The sequence below is a fragment of the Erpetoichthys calabaricus genome, chromosome 7, assembly GCF_900747795.2.
Source record: "Erpetoichthys calabaricus chromosome 7, fErpCal1.3, whole genome shotgun sequence".
In the NCBI taxonomy this organism is placed as follows: Eukaryota; Metazoa; Chordata; class Cladistia; order Polypteriformes; family Polypteridae; genus Erpetoichthys; species Erpetoichthys calabaricus.
In genome coordinates this window covers 168187712-168209013 of record NC_041400.2, presented here as the reverse complement: position 1 = coordinate 168209013, position 21302 = coordinate 168187712, and the positions used below count along the sequence as shown (strand labels likewise).

Sequence of the window (21302 nt, the reverse complement as noted above, 5' to 3'; positions counted from 1 at the left end):
GCGAGCATTATAAATAAAAAAAATGCATATTTTTACACATTTTGAGCATTCGACTGTATTAGGATATATGGATTATGCAACACAAGTACTGTGAGAATATTTTTTCATTTTTTCACGTATGTTTTTCCAGGTTGTTCGCTGTTGCCAATCAGTGATAATCATTAGATTCCATTAATGATAATTTTTTCTCTCATTCTGCACAAAATATACAATTAAACTTTTTCTTGGCTATTACTATAAATCACATGGGGTGAATAACATTTGAACAAAATACTGGTTTCAAGTGATTATTCCTTTAAGTCTTTTGAATGTCCACGAATTTTGCAGAGTAAACTGTTCTAACTGACAGCTGTTTACAGTATGTTGTTCGATTCGGAGAAACTTCTGATGAACACACTGCTTAGCAAGCACTGGGTTGATGGGTAAAATATAAACATGTTATTATTAATTAGAAACTCTTAATAGAGGCTTGATTAAAGATTTCCACAATAAGAAAACTCCTCATTAGAAACGTAGTACACTAAGAAAAAAACAGAATAAAATTAAAAATAAACCTTAATCAAGACAGTTCACACGTACAGCTCATGTTTCTAAAGCATTTATATATTTCTGAGAAATGGTATTGTGAAGTGATCGGATCAGAAGGAGAGAGCTTTCCAGTTCCAAATCTTAGCCCCATTGTGTCCCTAAATATAATATAAATGCAGTATAATATGTGCTTTGTAAGTCATTTTATAATTTTTGAAACAACAGGTAGCACATGTATAACTGCTGAAGACAAATAAAAGCAAAAATAAATAATTTTCAGACAAGTACGGAACAGGCATTCATCTAAAGCACCCATAGTCTGAGGGCTGAGCTCACTGCCGTTACATGTTGTTATACTTACCGCTTTAAAAAGGTTCTCTTTATCTGCCTCCCTCTCTCAGTCTCTCTCTGTCTCTCACACTCACTTCTGTCGCAATACAGTAAAACTCGCTCCACATTCCCTGGTTTCCTTTTCCGCACCCTCCTCTTTTGGTTGAGCGCTTACATTTCCAAAGCTTTCAATTAAACAACAGCTATCTCATTTCACAGCCCCTGAATTCATTCTGAACCCAGTTATTATTCAGAATAATAGCAGTCTTTTTACCACTATGTAACTAAAGAAATATACTCATTGTCAGTAAATCAAGGGGAAGCTCTGCATAACCATTAACATCTTCTGCACTTTTAAGATAAGCCACTTCACAGTGTCTCTGTCAATACGTAAATTATAGATCCTCCAACGTGGAGACAGTAACAAACCCATCATTCTGCCTTATCTCCCTGCTGATGTATTTATACCCTTTAATTGTAAAAAAGATACAATTCTTCCTTTTAATAGTTGTTTTATTTTTTCCTGCAGTTTCAGTCTACCATTTTTGGATTTTAAAATGAATGGAAAAATTGGTTTGAATGTTATATGTATTGATATTGAAAATCCAATAGTATAATACGTTTACAAGTTTTGATGAGATACTTGATTTGAGGTAAAGAAAAATTCTGATGGGGTAAAAAAGCAGCCACACAATTGCATCAGCACTTCCTGATCTCAGTTATAACAGGAAGAGTTGGGTTACAGCAGCAAAGGAGCAATTTACTCACCTTGATGTTAGCGGGACAGCAGTTCAACAACGACTACACACAAGGCCAGCGGAACTGAACTTATCAACATGACTGCACTCACGTTGGTTAGTTTTGAGAATGTCACCGGTGTGTTCCTCAGTTGGTAAGTCATGTAGCCATCCCTTTTTCTGAACTTTTGATTATTTTTATGCAATGCCGTTCAAATTGAACATAATTATAAACAACTTTATTTTATAATAGCACCTTTCCATAATGGACATCATTCCATTGCACTTTGTAAGTACAGACACAAACTCTACTTTTATTTTTTTATAATTTTAGCACAGGCTGATTAAGTGATTGCCAAGGGTCAGACTGTAGCCTGGAATGGGAATCAAATTGGTAACCTTGCACATTGCACATTTAAGGGTATCTGCATACATTTCGGTCTCACCATGTAGAAATTGCAGCACTTTTCTAAATGATCCACCCAATTTCTGGCCACTACAATGTTTGGGACAATTGGCATCACCAGTGTTTGTGATTCTTAGGTGTGTTTCATTGCTTCACAAGCTTGCTTCTACCCTTTGGAGTCTGCAGTTGCCATTGTTCAACAGGAGGACAATAGTATTAAAAAGACAGTCAAAATAGCCATTATGAGGCTGCAAAACCAAAACAAAACAAACATTTGAAACATCGGCAAAACCTTAGGGTTCCCTAAATCAACTGTCTGGAATATCATTAAGAAGAACGAACACACTGGTGAGCTCAGTAATTGCAAAGAGATTGGTAGGCCAAGGAAGATCTCCACTGCTGATGACAGAAGAATCCTCAGTGTTGAAGAAAAAGGCCCCCAATGACTGTGTGACAGATCAGAAACAGTCTTCAGGAGGCAGATGTGTATGTGTCAGAGACGACTATCAGCAGAAGACTTCATGGACACAAACAAAGAGGCCACACTGCAAGATGCAAACTAATAGTTAGCCACAAAAAACAGGATGGCCAGATTACAGTTTAAGAAAAAGGACTTAAGAGCCTGCAGAATTCTGGAAAAAGGTCTGGTGGACGGATGAGACAAAGATGAACCTCATCAGAGTGACGGCAAGAGAATAGTGTGGAGATGAAAAGGAATTGCCCCAAGGTTGAAAGCAGACCACCTCTTCTGTTCAACATGGTGGTGATGGTGGTGTTACGGCTTTGGCATATATGGCTGCCACAGGTCCTGGCACACTTCTCTTCATTGATGACGGCAGCTGCACAATGAATTCTGAGGTGTACATAAACATCTGATCTGCTCAAGTTACAGTAAATACCTCCAAACTCACTGGACAGCACGTCATCCTACAACAAGATAATGAGCCATACATACTGCTAAGTCAACACAGGAGTTTTTCAAAGTTAGCAAATTGAAAATTCTTCAATGGTTAAGACGGTCACCTGATTTCAGTCCAATTATGCATGCCTTTCATATGCTGAAGAGAAAGCCTAATGGGATAAGCCCCCGAAATAATTAGAGCTGCATTGGAGGCTTGTCAGAGCATCACCAGAGAAGATCCTCAGCACCTGGAGGGGTTTATGAATCACAAACTTCAAGCAGTCATTGCATGCAAGAGATATGTGACAAACTACTAAATATGACAGCTTTAATAGACCTGCCATTGCTATGTAACAGACATTATGGCACCCAGAAATGGAGGAATCCATCTATAAAAGGTGTTGTCATTTCTGCAAGGTGAGATGGAAATGCATGCAAAAAGTCTGCAATGTGCACTTTAATCACATATGAATTGTTTTATTTGCAATTTTACAATGGGGAGCAGAGGTGTAAAAAAGTCCCAAACATTATGGATGCCACTGTGTATATAAAAGTTTTTATATTAAGGTTTTTTGGTGACTACTACTAGGGCCAAGGGACTTGCAGAATCCGCCTCACCACAGCTACACAGAGGTGCATTTTCTGAGATATATATATATCTCATGTCATGCATGTGCAACAGAGGGTCACCTTCAGGGCTCATCTGACATGAGCACTACCACCCAGGAACACCAGGGGGCGCAATCACTGACTCTCTTATCCTATTTATCACCTGCCATTCAGAGAAGACGCCCATTGAGTGCAACTGACCCCGTCCCTTGTGTCCAAGAGCTATTAAAGTAAGAAGCAACCAGAAGGCAGTGTCTCATTCAGGAGATGAGTGGCACAAACTTCAGAGCTCCTACCCTGAGACTGGGCCGCTCTACAGAGCCTGTAAATTCTCAGCCAATGGCTAAAATTTTGTTTTGTTATTATACCACACTATAAGCATTTATAGGTTTTGGTTTTTTTTTTCTGTTTTTTAACCTCTGTGTCATTAACCCCCAGAATCTCTCGGGCTTAGAATTTTATGTAAATACAGTTAAGCCTGAGCATCCCTCGGGTTAAGCTGCATTGATCGCATGTACAGTGTTAGTTCTGAAAAGCCCTCAGGACTGTGTTCTGCTGCCACCTACTGGACAAAATAACATCATGCTGCAAAAACATCATGAATATTTCTATGCATTCTGCCACTCTATGGTAATTCATCAATAGCCATGAGTGGGTGGAGTCTTCAACCAAAACGCACAATGGCGTGTAAACCAAAAAATGTAAAGTCTGTTTTAAACAAACTGAACATTAGTTCAAGCAATGGTAATGACAGTGAATTGGTTGTAAAGCATTGACACAGATCGTGAAACTAATCCACACCAAGTGTAAGCAAACCTCCATGATATGCCAGTTAATTTGTTGGTGTGAAGCTTTAGTGTGACAAAATGGCAAACTGACTGTGATCAAGTGGAAGGACAAGAAAGACGTTGGCCTCCTAAGCGCTGTTCAACTGGCAACTGTCTATGTTCATGTCGAGGAAATGTTGAATTCACTAAGCCTTGCGCTGTAGTAGCCAACAATAATACAAGAAGTGCAATAAGAATGCGGATCAGGCACTGACAATCCACCCTCTCATGTGCAAACAAGAGAGAAAATATAAGAAAAATGCACAAAGGAAACACGTTTCTACTATCCCAGTTGTGAAGTTGGGATGTGCATTTCTGACCGCTTCTAAGCATATCACACGAAGAGTGCGCACTAATTCTTCATCAGTACAGCAGTGGACAGTAGGCATACCTTTCCTACTGTATTTATGTTGATGTTTTGGAATTTACATTTTCTGTTCCACAAAAAATTATTTTCTTGTTGAAAAAATTAATTTCCTCATTTTTCCAGAGTAAACATAATGCTAAGGAGGCTATTTCAGTGTATATTTTGGGTATTTTCAATTACTGACATTTACTTTGTTATGGACTGGGGATGGAAGATGACTGCCTAATTGGGCCATGTGCTCTTTCAGTTCACTGGATGGCAGTATCCCTCTGGCACACCACTGTAATAAAATCTCATCCTAACCAGTACATAAATGTAAATACTCCACATACCATCATGAATTTCACACCACAAAACAAAATGAACAAAAGAAAACCCCTCTAAACCTCCCTACTCCAACCCTAGTTCTTCAGTAGCAGATAGGTAAGACCACAGAAGAGACACACAGCAATGGCAAGGTGTGAAGAAACAAAAAACAGGGGGCGAAAGTAGACTGCATACGATTTCAGTGCATCAGCCACTGCCACCGACTGGTTAATATATTTAGAAGAAGCATATTTAATTCTAGCCGTAGACATTTATAAATGGATTAAATTAAAAAATGAAACAACCCAGTGTTGAGCAGTCATCAATTCTGGATTTCCGTCTAGATGCAACAATGATTTTCGCAGCTACAGTAGCTAATAAGACGACCCTCTTTTGATAATAATTAAAGGAACGAAAGAAATCATCAGCAAGGAGAAAAACTGAAGGAAAAACAGGAAAGTTGATAGTTTAGTATATAGGAAAGCAAATGGCAAATTGACACTCAAAGAATACATGAAGGAATTACCAGGAAGATCCAGTGCGCAGAAAGGAGACAATGCATCAGATACCAAGCCCATTTTGTGTCACTGAAAGCTGTAAGTAATGTATAATGAATGATCTACAGTTGTGAGAACTGATCATTTGGGTTTTTGGAAGACAAACATACATTCTCAAACATAGTATATGTCTATTTTATAATTCAAAATGTTTTTAGTCCAAAAAGAAATGACAGAAAGAGGTTTATAACAGGATTTAGATAATACAGAATAGGTAGCTGATACTGTGCCTTTGCTAGATGGGATAGTAGTTAGAGATACAGAGGATGTGAAGGAAAGTTGGATGTGTACATTTTAATAAATAATTATCAGTGATATCATCATTCTCTTCTAACCTGTGGTGACTGCAAATTCAATAAAGATCTGCAACTGAGGTCTCAGTGAGGTCACGGGTTTGGGTTTAATTATCCAACACCTTTCCAACAAACAGCCAAAGAAAAATCCATCCCAAGTCTCATCTTTTAGAAAATTGGTAATTTACGCGTACTAGGAAAGTATTAGGGCTCATTTGTACTTCCCGCTCAGAACGTGTACACGCCCGCATCATGGCTGCCATGCGTTCCCAGCGTTAATTTGATGCATCCTCTGAACAGATCCTCAGAAATTAACACGACACGTGCACAAGTTGCAGTACCAGCAAAAAGTCGGAGGGTGCAGTGTGATAAAAGTTGGAATGTGACGTCAGAGTCTGGTTACTATCTGCATGTGACAGAAAGCCGCTTTGCGGATCCTACGAGATCGGTGTGCGCGTTTCAATGTTTGATGAATGGTTCAAAGTGGTGAAGCAAAATGCCGACATACAGATGCATTCGTGGTGCTTTTATATTCAAGCGTTGCATATTCCCGATCGTAATGACATGATACATTTTAAAAGTCTCACATACCGTCTTCTGTGCCGTCTTTTTTTCTAGGACTTCCTACGGTACTGACAGCAGCGGCAAACAGCAATAGATCGCCACACTGAGCACATTAAATGTATGATATTCCAACTCTCTGCACATTTAGAATCCTTAGATTTATACTTGATATCACTTTCATGATGAAATGCATTGAAGTATGTATGTTACATTTTACAGATAAATCGGTAATTTCGTTTAAATAATGAATACTGTGTGGCACACGGCTGGGGGTGGTACCCAGCCGGGACACCAAAGAGGACTGGAGGAGGACTTGCGCCTCCTCCAGACCATGAGGGAGTGACCACCCTGGTTGCTTTGGGATGCCTTTGGCGCCCTGGACCTCAGCACTTCCGCCACACCTGGAAGTGCTGGGGGGAAGAGGATCGGGGACACTTATTAACTGCAAATATTAGTGTAAATAAACGTGCGGTGGTGATTAAACATGTCTGCCTGTCTGTGTCTGGGGCTCGTTCCACAACTGTTAATAATGACACACATGGTGGTGACAAGGTGGCGGAGCATTAGCGCTGCTGTCTTGCAGGGAGTCACGTCGCTGATATTCCCTGCCTGGAGTTTGCATGTTTTCCTGCTGGGTTTCCACAGTGTGCTCCGGTTTCCTTCCAAAGATATGCAGATTTGGTTACACTAAAGTGACGCCAGCATGTATGTGTGTGCTTGTATTCACCTTAAGATGAGGTGATGCCTCGTCCAGGGATTGTTTCTGCCTCGTGCCCAATACTAGCTGAAATGGACAAATCCCTGGACTGATGGATTTAATCATTAAACGTCCTTTTCAGAGATATTGCGGTAAGGTGTCATCAGAGTTTAATGGGTGTTCCAGGCAATTCAAAACACAGCGAAGCCGAACCTGTTCTCACCGTGGTAATATCTCGCACTGCCACCTGGTGGATTCCTCCAGATTTACGCAAAGTACGCACTCAAGTATAAACAGTACAACGCTTGCATAGCAGGAGCGTCCTCTGCAGCATGCGTCACGTCGTGTGAAGTATAAATCTGGCTTTATAAGCACATGAGAAAGTAAGCATTGTTTTATACTAAGCATTAAGATGTAAGAGTTAGGATTAAAAAAATAAACTTATTCTTTATTATTTTGTATGAGCCAGAAAACACCAGTTTTTCATAAGCCAAAGGTCAGACGTGCTGGAGGGCCAAAGAATGGGCCCCTTGCTTAGAGAAAGGAATGTGAACTCTTTGGTTGTAAATCATGGTAGCAAGTGCTGAGATAGTAGGGGGAGAGAATAGCCCTTATCAAACAAATAAGATGGACAGAGCGTGGTTGGACACCCCCTTTACTAAGAATTATTGGTGGAATTAATTAGAGGCAAGACTAAAACAATGGAATGCTAGAAGTCAGATGAGGAAGACTAATTGGTGAAATGATAAGAATTGTAATAAAAGTAAAAGGTGCCCATTGCTGGGAGCTCATTGTTCCATCTGAGTTGAGTCTGTATGTGCGTCATACAATAAAGCTTAATACTGCTGTCTGTCCCTCAGTCTCCGAGTGCCTTCATTGGGGCTAAGGGTGCCTGTGCCAGTCTGCTTCAACAACCTCTGTAAAAGTGCAAAGATACAAATGCTGAATGATGAAAAAGAGCTCATGCCAAAGCAATGCTCTTTGCAAAATTTAGCTTAGTTATGCTGAAATCTGTCAAAAAATGAAAGTCATGTACCAGAAGGTTATTGCCAAAACTATCTTAACTAGCAGAGATGTCAGAACAACAAACCAAACACTTGTCTTTGGGTTGATTTATATATTCTGTGATTTATTCAGAAAGTTATCCACTTTCTTAAATTCAGTTTCCTTTACAGAGCTACAGGCTGTGTTTATACAAAAAACCACACTAACACAGTCAAAATGTCTACCATTAGCCGAACATGCAAGTCTTTAAACTATGAGAAGAAACTGGAGTGTCTAAAGAAGTATTGTAGCATCGCTGGGAAGAAAATACAAATTCTACAAAGACAGTAAGCAATCCAAGAATCAGACTTGGCTTCCACGAGATTTAAGGCAGCAGCACCAACGCGTCCAAGTGTGTCACCTAACTAAATTTAATGGATCGTTCACTGAAGTGCTGGCCCCGTTTGCATTTGAATTGCTTTTTGACTTATCTCTTCTTTATAATATAACTGTCATGACAGCTTTACATTTAGTTTTTTGGCCAACGGTTTTAAACAAGACGACTTACGATGTTTGAGATACAATTGGTTACATTTCTTTTTGTGTTTCCCCAATTGGAGCACAGGTGGGTGAAGTGAATCACACAGTGTCGGTGGTGGGATTCAAACCCACAAGCTCAGGGTTTGAAGACCAAGCCTTAACCACCACACCACACTGCCTTTAGCATTCACCTTCAATCACAGGATGAAGGGTCGTATATTTTCTAACCTCACCCATTTTTATGTGTCAGTTCTCAATATTTTGCTCCATTTCATTCTTATGAGTGCTGTCTTTGTTTACGCTTTTTGGGGTTTTTTTGGAAAATTTGCACTTCCTCTTTCCCCTTGTTTGTCCTCAGATTACCTTAATGTATTTTTTATAGTATTGCTCTGGCCCTTTCCTAGTTTACTTACAATTACAGCTTCATCTATCACCTAGAATGGCGTCCTATATTCCTCCTGTTTAGCTCAGTTTTCTTGTGCCACATTAGCCACTCAAGCATTTGATTTTTACCTCCTATTTGATTCTCCTTTGGTATAGTAAGTCTCCCCTTGGTCTTTTGAAATTGTGGGTAATTCTTTGGTTTTTGCTATTGTGTTTTGATTTTGACTTTTTTTTGTTCACTTGAATTATTTTAAAATATTTGCTAAATAAAGTTTATTATCTGCGGTGGGTTGGCACCCTGCCCTGGATTGGCTCCTGCCTTGTGCCCTGTGTTGGCTGGGACTGGCTCCAGCAGACCCCCGTGACCCTGTGTTCGGATTCAGCGGGTTGGAAAATGGATGGATGGATGAAGTTTATTATAAAACATTCTTTGAGCTGGGGATTTTATGGTTTCCCTTCACTTAAGGACTTAACAGGCCTTGCTTTTTGAGGATGCAGGCCACAAGCCTGGATTTGAGATCCAGGGCCAGGTGGACTTTTAGTTGAAGCCTTTTTGTGAGCTTTGTGGGCTGGGATTCATAATAAGCACACCGTCTTTCAAGTGACTGTGGACTTGCAAACTGTGAAGTTCTGTTGCTACTAGGTGCATGAGTTGCCTTTTTCCTGTAGGAGGTTCGATATTTTATACCCCAGGATATTTATAATTCCAGTTCAAACTGTATAGATTGTACAAACAAGTAAGTACATATTATCTAGTCAATACTTGGCTGTCTCTTTCTATTTATGGCCTTTTCCTTTGCTATTTCCACACTGTGACAGTGATATTAAATGTGCACATCGCTACCGTCTGCCTTAAAATCTGTCAGACATTAAGTGCATTCCTTAAAAGTGTTTAGGAAAGATAATGTGTAAGGTTGCTGTAGAAAAACAGCTATGAACTAGTGAAACATTGATTACTATCCTATCAAACCTGTTCTAACAATCAAGGAAGTCAAAGCTTATCACAGCATCAGATGCTACAAAACAGGAACAACCCCGGAAGAAGTGCCAGTCCATCAGACAGCACACTACAAAACACCCCAACACACACTCATACCAAGTAAATTAAAATTCAAATATTTTAGAATGTATAGGAATACTGGAGTATGCAACAAAAAATACACAAACTTGGGGAGAATATTCAGACTTTGTAAAGGTGGTAGCTCAGCTGGGTTTTGAACCCAATTTTCCAAAATTGTGAGGGTGCACAGTTTACCACGTGCACCCTGCTTCTCACTCACTCAAATAAAATTTGCACTTAACTTCACACATCACCCCTGTGCCCTTCCTCATTGTCAGATGAAGTTGATCTGTTTATCGAAGATGATTTCAAAACCATTCAGGAATAAGTGCCTAAAAGGGAGAAGAGAAGTGAGGGACCCAAGGGTGTCCCTCTGCAGCTGGCTGGTTTAGCCATTTTTTTAGCCTATGACTGTGTGGTAAAATACAGCTCCAAATACATCATTAAATTTGCTGATGACAACCAACAGTACTGTAGGTTTAATTACCAACAATGATGACATAGCTTACAGTGAAGAGATTTACTGTCTGACAGAGTGAAATCAGGACAACAATCTCTGTTTTAATGTCAGAAAAACCAAGGAGTCCATTTCAAGAAGCAAGAGGAAGGGGCATCTTCTCAGAGGTCACATTTGGCTAACAACATAATAAAGTTCATCTTTGGGCTCGCTTCCCTGTCCAAGTTTGCAGATTCAAGACTCCTTTTTGTTTTCAAAATTTTTCTCTCTCTAAAGACCTTTTTGTTTTTTTTGACTTGTCTCTTGTTTTGGTAATAGTGTGGCTGATTTTCCATTTTTGTTCTTGACTATGCCTCTTTACTCTGGTACTCCATAAAATCTTTCTTGTTAGTTCACAAGTACAGGGTGAGGCAGAAAGGACGGACGTCTTTGAAATGGCTAGAACTCACCACTAGGTGGAGGGACAGATGTGCGGTAGGTTTGCGAAATCTTAACATTTTTTTATTTTCTTTTTAGTTGAAGCCATGCAGCTCTGGACGATAGAACACCACGTTTTTGCGTACGACTGTTTTGTCAAGAACAACCAATCTATTACCGCAGTTCAGCGCGAGTTTCGTTGCCATTTCAATATCCACATAAATAACAAAGTAACACTATCCTACGTTGAGTTAAAGCACACTAATGAACAAAAGACCACCGGGGGCTATACGAATGGCCCGTACCCCTGAAAATGTGGAAATCTTACGACTAGACCTGCTACGCAGTCCAAGTCGATCTGCTTGGAAGCATTCTTCTGAACTTGGCCTAAGTAATCGTTCGGAGCGCTATATCGAGATGATAAACAACTTCTTTTTACCTGAATTACGACAAAAACGTATTCCCATCCGGCGTGTGTGATTTCAACAGGATGGGGCGACAGCCCACACAGCTAGAGCATCAATGGATGTTTTTCGCCCTCTCTTCCCTGGTCACCTCATTTCCAGGTTTGGTGACATTCATTGGCCTCCTCAGTCCCCTGACTTATCCATGTGCAATTATTTCTTGTGGGGTCACCTCAAGGCACATGTATACGAGCATAAGCCCCGTACATTGGAGGAACTGAAGGAAGCCATTCGCATGGAAGTCACCCAAATCGACAGAGCGATGTTGAAAAGAGTGGAGGCCAACTTCCATGAATGCCTTCAGAAATGCATCAGTGATAATGGACACCACATGGGAGATGTTTTCCACACTTGATTTTGTCAAATGCTATTTCAATATGAACTCAAATCTTTCAATAAATTTGTTTGTAAGAAAAAATTAACAATTTTGTGATTTTGTAAAAAATGTCCGTCCTTTCTGCCTCACCCTGTATGACAATGCCCTGGCTATCTTGTCATATTTTATGTGACTCATTGGAACATTTGAGCCACATCCATGTTTTATTTGTATGTGTCTGTTGGGTGTGACAAGAGTGAACTTAGTAGCTGATTGACCAAGTGACCAGACAACCATAAGTGGAAGAATTTAGAAACCTTCAGCCACGGACTATAGAACTGCTGCTGACTATCCAGCATAGCCATCTAAGCTGACCACTGCAGATCTTTTAGTTTTTGCAAGCAGTCTTCGTGCAGTGAATTTGGCCTCCACATTTCAGCACCACGGCCTTTAATCCACACACTTCAAAGAGAAGTGTCGTTAATGTGTTATTAATAGTTTCAATAAGTTAAAATAATGATTGAAAAAAAAAATACTTACTTATACAAAGAAAATGGAATTCTACTAGTGGGTGGAAAATCTGCACCAGTAACAAGATGCTGTCAGCTTTAAACATAGAGGTTCTGCATTTTACTTTGGCTGAATCCACACATAATTTAGGTGTTATCTTTGACATTGATAAATCTATTCATTACCCAGATGACTGTATTAAACTACGACCTGCTAGTAAGGGAAAATGAAGGTGTTTTTTCACTATGCTGGATACAGAAAAAAATAACGCAACCATTCATCTCAACTAAAATGTATATGGATTGCAAACGTGCCTCGTTCCTGTTTATGTTTTTCATTTCCCCCACTCCCTGTCCTGTTTTTGTTTTGTTATACGTTTATGGTCTCACTCCAGCCCCTTACACCCTAAACTGTATTCCTCAGATGCAGTGACTATTAGGCCTGCCGTTATCGGAGAGGACTATACAAGGTCCTCCCTGGCATCATTCTGTGCTGTGGCATTAGCCAGTGTACAGCGCCTATGAAAATAAGCTCCCCCTTGGAGGTCTTCACATTTTATTGGTTATACAACACTGAGTCTCGGCGAGTTTATTTTAGCTTATTTTTGACACTGGTCAACAGAAAAAGACCCAAAGTGAAAATGGATCTCTGCAAAGTGCTCAAAATTCATTACACATAATAAGCACAAAATAATTGATCACATAAGTATTTACTCTTTAATATGACACACCTACATCATCACTGGTGAGACCATTTCGTGTTAGAAGTCACCTAATTAATTTAGTGGAGATCCACCGCATGGGGTTTCAGTTGATTGTGGAGTAAAAGCGCCTTTATATCTCCAAGGTCCAACTTGTGATGAGTCAGCATGGTGGCCTAAGTTACACAATAAAGACCAAAGAAGAACAACTACAAAGCAACCTAGATAGATCGATAGATATTTATTGTCATTGTCACTTTTACAAAGGAACAACGAAACTGAAGGTGCAGTTGATGGAAAGATGACTGAAATGCACAAGTCAGCAAATGAATACAAGAAAGGCTCCAAGTCACTGGATATCACTTGGAGTCCAGTTCAATTAGTCATTAAGAAATGGAAGGAGTATGGCACAGATGAAAATGTACTACAACAGGCCATCCACAAAAATGGAGGTTACAGTGATGGAGATTGGAGTGACTGTGCAGACAACGTGTGAACACCTGTGAGCTTCATTAGTCAGAGCTTTTGGGAGAGTGGCAGAGAGAAAACCACTGTTAAAAAAAATACACACATGACATCTCATCTACAGTTTGCCAGAAGGCACATGGGGGACTCTGAAATCAACTGGAAGAAGATTCTATGGTCAGATGAAATCAAAATTCAGCTTTCTGGCCATCAGACTAAACGATATGTTTGAGCACTGCACATTATCAGAATCATACCATCCCTGTAGTGACGTAGGGTGGTGGCAGCATCTTGCTGTGAGGATGGATATCTGAAGCAGGACCTTGTGAGGGTATAGTGAATGCAATGGCATTCAATGTTAATGTTCTGGAGTGGCAACAGCAGTCTCAATCTAATTGAGAATTTGTGGCTGGACTTGATAATGGCTGTTCACTCACAATCTCCATACAACCTGACAGAGCTTGAGCAGTTTATACAAAGAAGAATGGGGAGAAATGTTAATGTCCAGATGTGCAAAGCTGAGAGAGAAAGAACTGTGCACTCAGGCTCAAGGCTGCCATGGCTGCCATCTACTAAATCCTGACTTGAAAGGGGTGAATATTTACGTGATTAATTAGTTTCTGCTTTATATTTGTAATTAAGTTATACCAATTTGCCGAGATCTGTTTTCACTTTGATATTAAAGAGTCCTTTTCAAAAAACCCAAATTATATCCACTGTGATTCAATGTTTTATAACAATAAATTATGAAAAATTTCAAGGGAGTAAGAACTTTTTATAGGCACTGCAATTTCTGTGTTTTTGACCCCTTTTATGCTCTTTCCCTTATTTTAAAAGATTTTAATCTTGTACTTTTAAACCCTTTGTTTTGGATTTTTTATATTGTGGACTAGAAGTCCCAGAGCACATAAATCCCAGTACACTCCAAAAGCACTTCTAAAAGTGCCCACTAGAGGGGCGTGTACAGCAAAAGCCTGGCTAGATACTGTATAAGGGCAACACTGAATTTCTATAAAAACAAAAAGGTTTCTTTCCACACAACAATTAACAAGAATGAACATAGAGCACAAAAAAACAAAATGGAGTTGCCTAAAATAAAAGGCAAACAAGGTCTCAGTAAAGAATCCAAAAGATAACAAACAGAGCAAACAGGTCAAAAATGCAGTAATTCACAAAAGTACAGAAAAGGGTACAAGTAAACTCATCATCCCCAGGCACTTTCAAAATGAACCACCAAGAACTGTGGAAGACCGACCAGATTTATATGGCGGAGGGCAGTTTTTGGTGGTGGGGATTGGCAGGTGGCTCCTCCTCTTGGGGGACCACCTGCAAAACACATGGGACATAATGCAGGCAGGGTAAAGAGAAGGTCAAAGACAAAGAACAACACACATCTCTGTATATATAAAATCCAACGTCGGCCTGTCTGTCTGCATGTCTGTCCACTTTTCACGAGAGAACTACTTAACGGATTTAGATTGGGTTTATTTCTATGATTTGCTTGAACATTCCGGTTGATTTTGCGAATTCTCTCATTGAGATAAGTATCATAGCACGAATCCAAGAGACAGAGGCTGCGGGCTGCAGGCAGGGCCCTCCTCACTCACACACCAGCCTCAGGGCGTAGCTTACATCCGCTTAGCTAGCGAACAAGAGAACTACTTAACAGATTTAGATCGGTTTATTTCTATAATTTGCTTGAACATTCTGGTTGATTTTGCGAATTCTCTCATTGAGATAAGTATCATAGCACGAATCCAAGAGACAGAGGCTGCGGGCTGCAGGCAGGGCCCTCCTCACTCACACACCAGCCTCAGGGCGTAGCTTACATCCGCTTATTTAGCGAATGATAGAACTACTTAACAGATTTAGATCATGTTTTTTTCTATAATTTGCTTGAACATTACGGTTGATTTTGCGACTTCTTTCATAGCACTAAGAATCATAGTTTGCTTGCAGGAGCGATATATTCATGCTAAGGCTGCGGGCCGAGGGAAGCGCGAAGCGTGACGTCAGTAGTGGAGAGCCACCTCACTGTGCTCTTTCACTACTACACGGGTGGAGCTACGGAGGACAGCTAGTAATCAACAAAAGCAACTAACAAAAAGAAATACACAAAAATGAATAACAAAGACATGAAACAAGAACTTGAACCCCAGCCATGGGGAGGAACCCTGGCTGAAACAACACATTTTAGATATGACTTGTAAATTTGTCAATACATTTGTGTTTTTTGGCTTTGCTCTTTACTCCGGATTGCTTTTTTTTTTCGTATTTTTTATACTAATGTATTTCTGACTCTTTGCTTTTTTCTTTTTCTTTTTGTAACTCAGATTTCTTTAATAGTTTTGTTTTGAGTAGTTTTTCTGTTATTTTCTAGTTTAGTCATTTATTGTAATATTTTGTTTGTTATTCCTTAATTTATTGTTACTGTTTAGTTAATACTTTATTAAATACATTTTAATTCATATTTGAACCTTAAAAGATTTCTTTTTCTGGAGGTTTTATCTCGCCTGATTAGGGAATAATTAAAACATAACTGACTACTTCTTCATTCACAGCCTTTTCAAATCTTTTCTGCTTCCTGCTGGTATTAAAATGCTGCCACATATAACATTAACCTGGATGTATGACAATGTAACTTCTGCTCTTGTGTCTCTGCACTGGCTTCCAGTTCAATTTAGGGCTGATTTCAGTGTCATCCTTCTAACTTATCGCAGTTCTGTTAGTGGCTTCATCCCCTTTTACTTTACATAATTTACCACTGCCTGTGCTCTAGAATCACACAAATAGCTTGATTTCAAATTGGTGGGGCATGTATTCAGAAAATAATGCTCTTTGTTTCTTATTCGAACAGCCTACAGCCAGCCGAGTCTACTGCAGTCAAACATTCAGGGAAGAGTAAAGGGCATGCAGGACCCCCCAGCCTTTGTTAAGTTATGCTCACCATACATAACAGCCAAAATGTGGAAGGTTTTTATACTTCCAAAGATAAGTCCATCTGCTGCTACAGGGCTGAATTTTAATGGCCTCCAAATTGTGAAATGACCTACCTGCTAGTGTAAGGGCTATCACTTCAGTCTCACCATTGATGATGGAATATTTATATTCAGTTTTGTATGCACTTTTTCAATATTTATTCTAAAATTGCACAAGTGGGCTCTTCAGCAGACTGTCGTCTTATCCAAGGCTGCTTTCCTTCCTTGTACCCTGCACTGCTGGCATAGGCTGCGGACCCTGATGTCCCCGAATTGGACTGAGTGTGTTTGACAACGTTATTTTATGTGTTTTCCATTTGCCGTGGAGAGAATTTTGTAAAAGCCTCAGCTGTACACTCTGCACTGACACATTCAACTTCCTTCAAGCATAATAACAGAAATTGAAATGTAATATCGCTTTTCACCAGCAGAATTTACACTGTGGTAACTGCACAAATGCTCCGAAATCTGATATCATTATTCAACCATTCATGCATGTATTAGGAAGACGGAGATATGATTTGAAATAAAGGAAAGCTCAATTTATACTCGGACGTAAGACTGTCCTCCTGAAGTAAATTGTGGCTTATTATCCTCGTTCGTGTCCATTTCAGCTGCACTGCTCTGGGTTGACCCTCTTCATGGTGGGCTATCTGAATTTTCACTAGAAGGCTATGGTGACCACTGTTCATTCCAAATAAAGTGCCACAGTGCTGAGCTCTTCTCTGAGCTGAAAATGTTAGTTAATTCTCCTAATGTGGAGAAACATTCTGGCCTTGATACACTGCAATGCTCTCTTTAAGCCAAACGTTTACAAGGCTTTGCTTTGTAATATGGAATAAAATTGAGAGGAAATGTCCAATGCTGCTTTTGTGACAGACTGAGATAAATTGTGTATTTATAGCAAAACTATTTCAGTTTGAAAAGTAGTTTAAGTATTATACAGCATTAAATGGGTATATTAATAAAGTTTGAATTCATGTCTGAAGTGTGTATGTCTTTTTAAAGAAGAGAACAATAGTATAAAAATGGGTGAAGTCCTGAACACTGACAAACAGACATTTCTTTTGTGTCAGTGGTTCGGAAATCAACTTGGCAGTGCTACGTTAACAGGTGATTAGGTAGTTGATTGGGGCAGTCTGCCAGATGTGATATGGGGGTGCTCTTCCTGTTTTTGTCACTGCTAAGGAAACAAGATGGGTCCAGGAGCAGACCACCGCAGCTTCCCGATTTAGTCGTTCTGCTGGACAGCCAATTGGATTGCAGGTTTTTGTCACCTGATTTACTCCACTTGACTCAGAAAACCCTCCTCCACCACTAATCTTAGCCATAGTGTAAGCAGGTATCATCACTAACATATAATGTAAGGCGACAACCTCCTCAATGGACTGGAGCTCAGGGGGTCTGCAGATAGAGCCTTTTGGGGGAGGAAATGGTGTGTTGAGCCAGATTTGTTCATCATTCCCCCTTCTGACCGGGGCATAACACTTTGACGTACCGTGGGACCAAGAGGAAGTGTCAGCTTCCCAGTGTGAAATCCAACATGAGCATTCTTTCAAGAGCTAAGACAGAATTAGCAAAGATGAGATGTAACTTTGACCTTTTCACTCATTCCAGTACAGTAAATATAAATAAAAAAAACATACATTTCAGCCATTAAAAACAAAATATATATATTTCAGCCATTGTAAGCAAAACAACGATTTAAGTATTTATACATAATCAGAAAGTGTTGAAAAAAGACCACTGGTTCAGAAATATCAGACCAGTTACCAAAAGTTACACCGTGTCTCCCGTAAATGATGACCTGAGTTCAGCACACATCGAGCTCTCTTCATAAGTTACAGTAATTTACCTCAAGACATTAAAGCCAATAAAGCTTACTGTAGTTAGACAACATTACGAATACGCTTCACTCGAATCTTAAGCAGCTTATCAATTTAAATGTATGAAATAAGATAGATAGATAGATAGATAGATAGATAGATAGATAGATAGATAGATAGATAGATAGATAGATAGATAGATAGATAGATAGATAGATAGATAGATAGATAGATAGATAGATAGATAGATAGATGCACACACTTTGGTCTGAACACACACCAGAACGACTAAAAATGAAAGAATATTTAAAAAGAAAGAAAACCTCTGACTTAGCAGTCCCAGTGAGACATTATGCAGGTGTATTGCAGTACAGAGTAATGGGGAGTGTGGAAGAGAGGTGAAAAAGAGTGCAGGCAGGGTAGAGTGGGTGGAGAAGAGTGATAGGAGTGATTTGTGACAGACGGGTATCAGCGAGAGTGAAAGGGAAGGTCTACAGGACAGTAGTGAGACCAGCTATGTTATATGGGTTGGAGACAGTGGCACTGACCAGAAAACAGGAGACAGAGCTGGAGGTAGCAGAGTTAAAGATGCTAAGACTTGCACTGGGTGTGACGAGGATGGATAGGATTAGAAATGAGTACATTAGAGGGTCAGCTCAAGTTGGACGGTTGGGTGACAAAGTCAGAGAGGTGAGATTGCATTGGTTTGCACATGTGCAGAGGAGAGATGCTGGGTATATTAGGAGAAGGATGTTAGGGATGGGACTGCCAGGTAAGAGGAAAAGAGGAAGGCCTAAGAGAAGACATGCAGGTGGGTGTAACACAGCAAGATGAAAGGACAGGAGAATATGGAAAAAGATGATCCACGGTGGCAACCCTAACTGGACAAGCCGAAAGAAGAAGAAGGTTACTGTTGGTATAAAGGAGCCCCCGTAGCATTTCTTGACACGCTTCTGCCAAATAATTTGTTAGCTGAAATTCCTCAGTGTTGATTCGGTGGGCTTCTCTTCAAGTGATGTTCTTCACTTGCTATCTACAATTTACTGCCTTAGCTGTTTGATGTGATTCATGTCCCTGTGGCCTCTTAAAAATAAAGGTGCCAGGGTGGTTCTTCAGAGTGATGCCATACAAAAACCATTTTTGGTTCCCAAAAGACCGAACCACATGAAAGTTCCAGAAAGAACTTTTGTTTATTTAGATCCCTAAGATGCTTCCTAAATAATCATGAACAGATAACAGGTTTGTGAAATACTAATGGGGACTCTTTGTTCATTCAATTACACAGTTCAGGTTTTCTTGGTCTGTTGGTATCTTTCTAGGTAGCCTGCTATGCAGTAAAGATTTCTGTGTTGTTCATATATGGGGAACTTTATTCATATCCTAAGCAATCAATTTCATATGCAAAGAGTCCTTCCCAGAATGAAATTGTTGATTATTAAGAGAACCACACAACCCAGTAAAGTGCCAGTAAGAAACTGGTGCTTTTAAGAGTTTGCTATGTGGTGGCCTGAGCTACATTGTCCCGTAAATCGCTACTCTGTTTCTCTGTTCAGTTCATTGTACCGTAAAACTGCAGACACCATATAGTGCAGGGTATGCAGTTGTGTTTTTATACTCTTATAGTCATTTTACATTTCTTCTGATAAAAAATGCATTAAAAATATGGCATTTAAAACCATTCATCCATCCATTATCCACCGCTTATCTGAGGTCGGGTCGCGGGGGCAGCAGCCTAAGCAGGGAAGCCCAGACCTCCCTCTCCCCAGCCACCTCCTCCAGCTCCTCTGGGAGGACCCCGAGGCGCTCCAGGGCCAGCCGGGACATATAATCCCTCCAGCGTGTCCTGGGTCTGCCCTGTGGTCTTCTCCCAGTGGGACATGCCCGGAATACCATCCCAGGGAGGTGTCCAGGGGGCATCCTAACCAGATGCCCGAACCACCTCAACTGACTCCTCTCAATGCGGAGGAGCAGCGACTCTACTCCGAGTCTCTCCCGGATAACTGAACTCCTCACCCTATCTCTAAGGTAAAGTCCCTCCACCCTGCGGAGAAAACTCATTTCGGCTGCTTGTATCTGCGATCTTGCTCTTTTGGTCACTACCCAAAGTTCGTGGCCATAGGTGAGGGTAGGAACGTAGATCGACTGGTAAATCGACAGCCTCGCCTTTTGGCTCAGCTCTCTCTTCACCACGATGGACCGTTGCAGAGCCCGCATTACTGCGGGTGCCGCACCGATCCGTCTGTCAACCTCCCACTCCATTCTTCCCTCACTCGTGAACAAGACCCCGAGATACTTGAACTCCTCCACTTGAGGCAGTACTGTGCTCCCAACCCGGAGAGAGCATTCCACCCTTTTCCGGCTGAGAACCATGGCCTCGGATTTAGAGGTGCTGACTCTCATCCCCGCTGCTTCGCACTAGGCTGCGAACTGCTCCAGTGAGAGCTGGAGGTCACTGTCCGATGAAGCCAACGGAACCACGTCATCCGCAAATAGCAGAGACGAGATTCTGAGGTCACCGAACAAGACCCCCTCCACTCCTTGGCTGCGCCTAGAAATTCTGTCCATATAACTTATGAACAGAATCAGTGACAAAGGGCAGCCCTGGCGGAGTCCAACCTCAACAGGAAACGTGTCCGAGTTATTACCGGCAATGCGGACCAAGTTCCTGCTCCTCCTGTACAGGGACTGGATGGCTCGTAACAACGAGCCTTGTACCCCGTACTCTTGGAGCACACGCCACAGGATGCTTCGAGGGACACAGTCGAATGCCTTCTCCAAATCCACAAAACACATGTGGAGTGGTTGGGCAAACTACCATGCCCCCTCCAGGATCCTGGCCAGGGTGTAGAGCTGGTCCAGTGTTCCACGGCTGGGACGGAATCCACATTGTTCCTCTTGAATCCAAGATTCGACCATCGACCGAACTCTCTTCTCCAGCACCCCTGAATAGACCTTACCAGGGAGGCTGAGGAGTGTGATCCCCCTATAGTTGGAGCACATCCTCCGGTCACCCTTCTTAAAAAGAGAAACCACCACCCCAGTTTGCCAATCCAGAGGCACTACCCCCGATGTCCATGCA

General features: G+C 40.8%; 1 protein-coding gene across 1 annotated transcript in view; it reads right to left on the bottom strand.

The window, feature by feature from the left end:
- sv2ca (synaptic vesicle glycoprotein 2Ca) overlaps nt 1–21302 on the bottom strand; it is a 305314-nt gene that overhangs the window by 277677 nt on the left and 6335 nt on the right. The gene's annotated exons all lie outside the window — the stretch shown is intronic.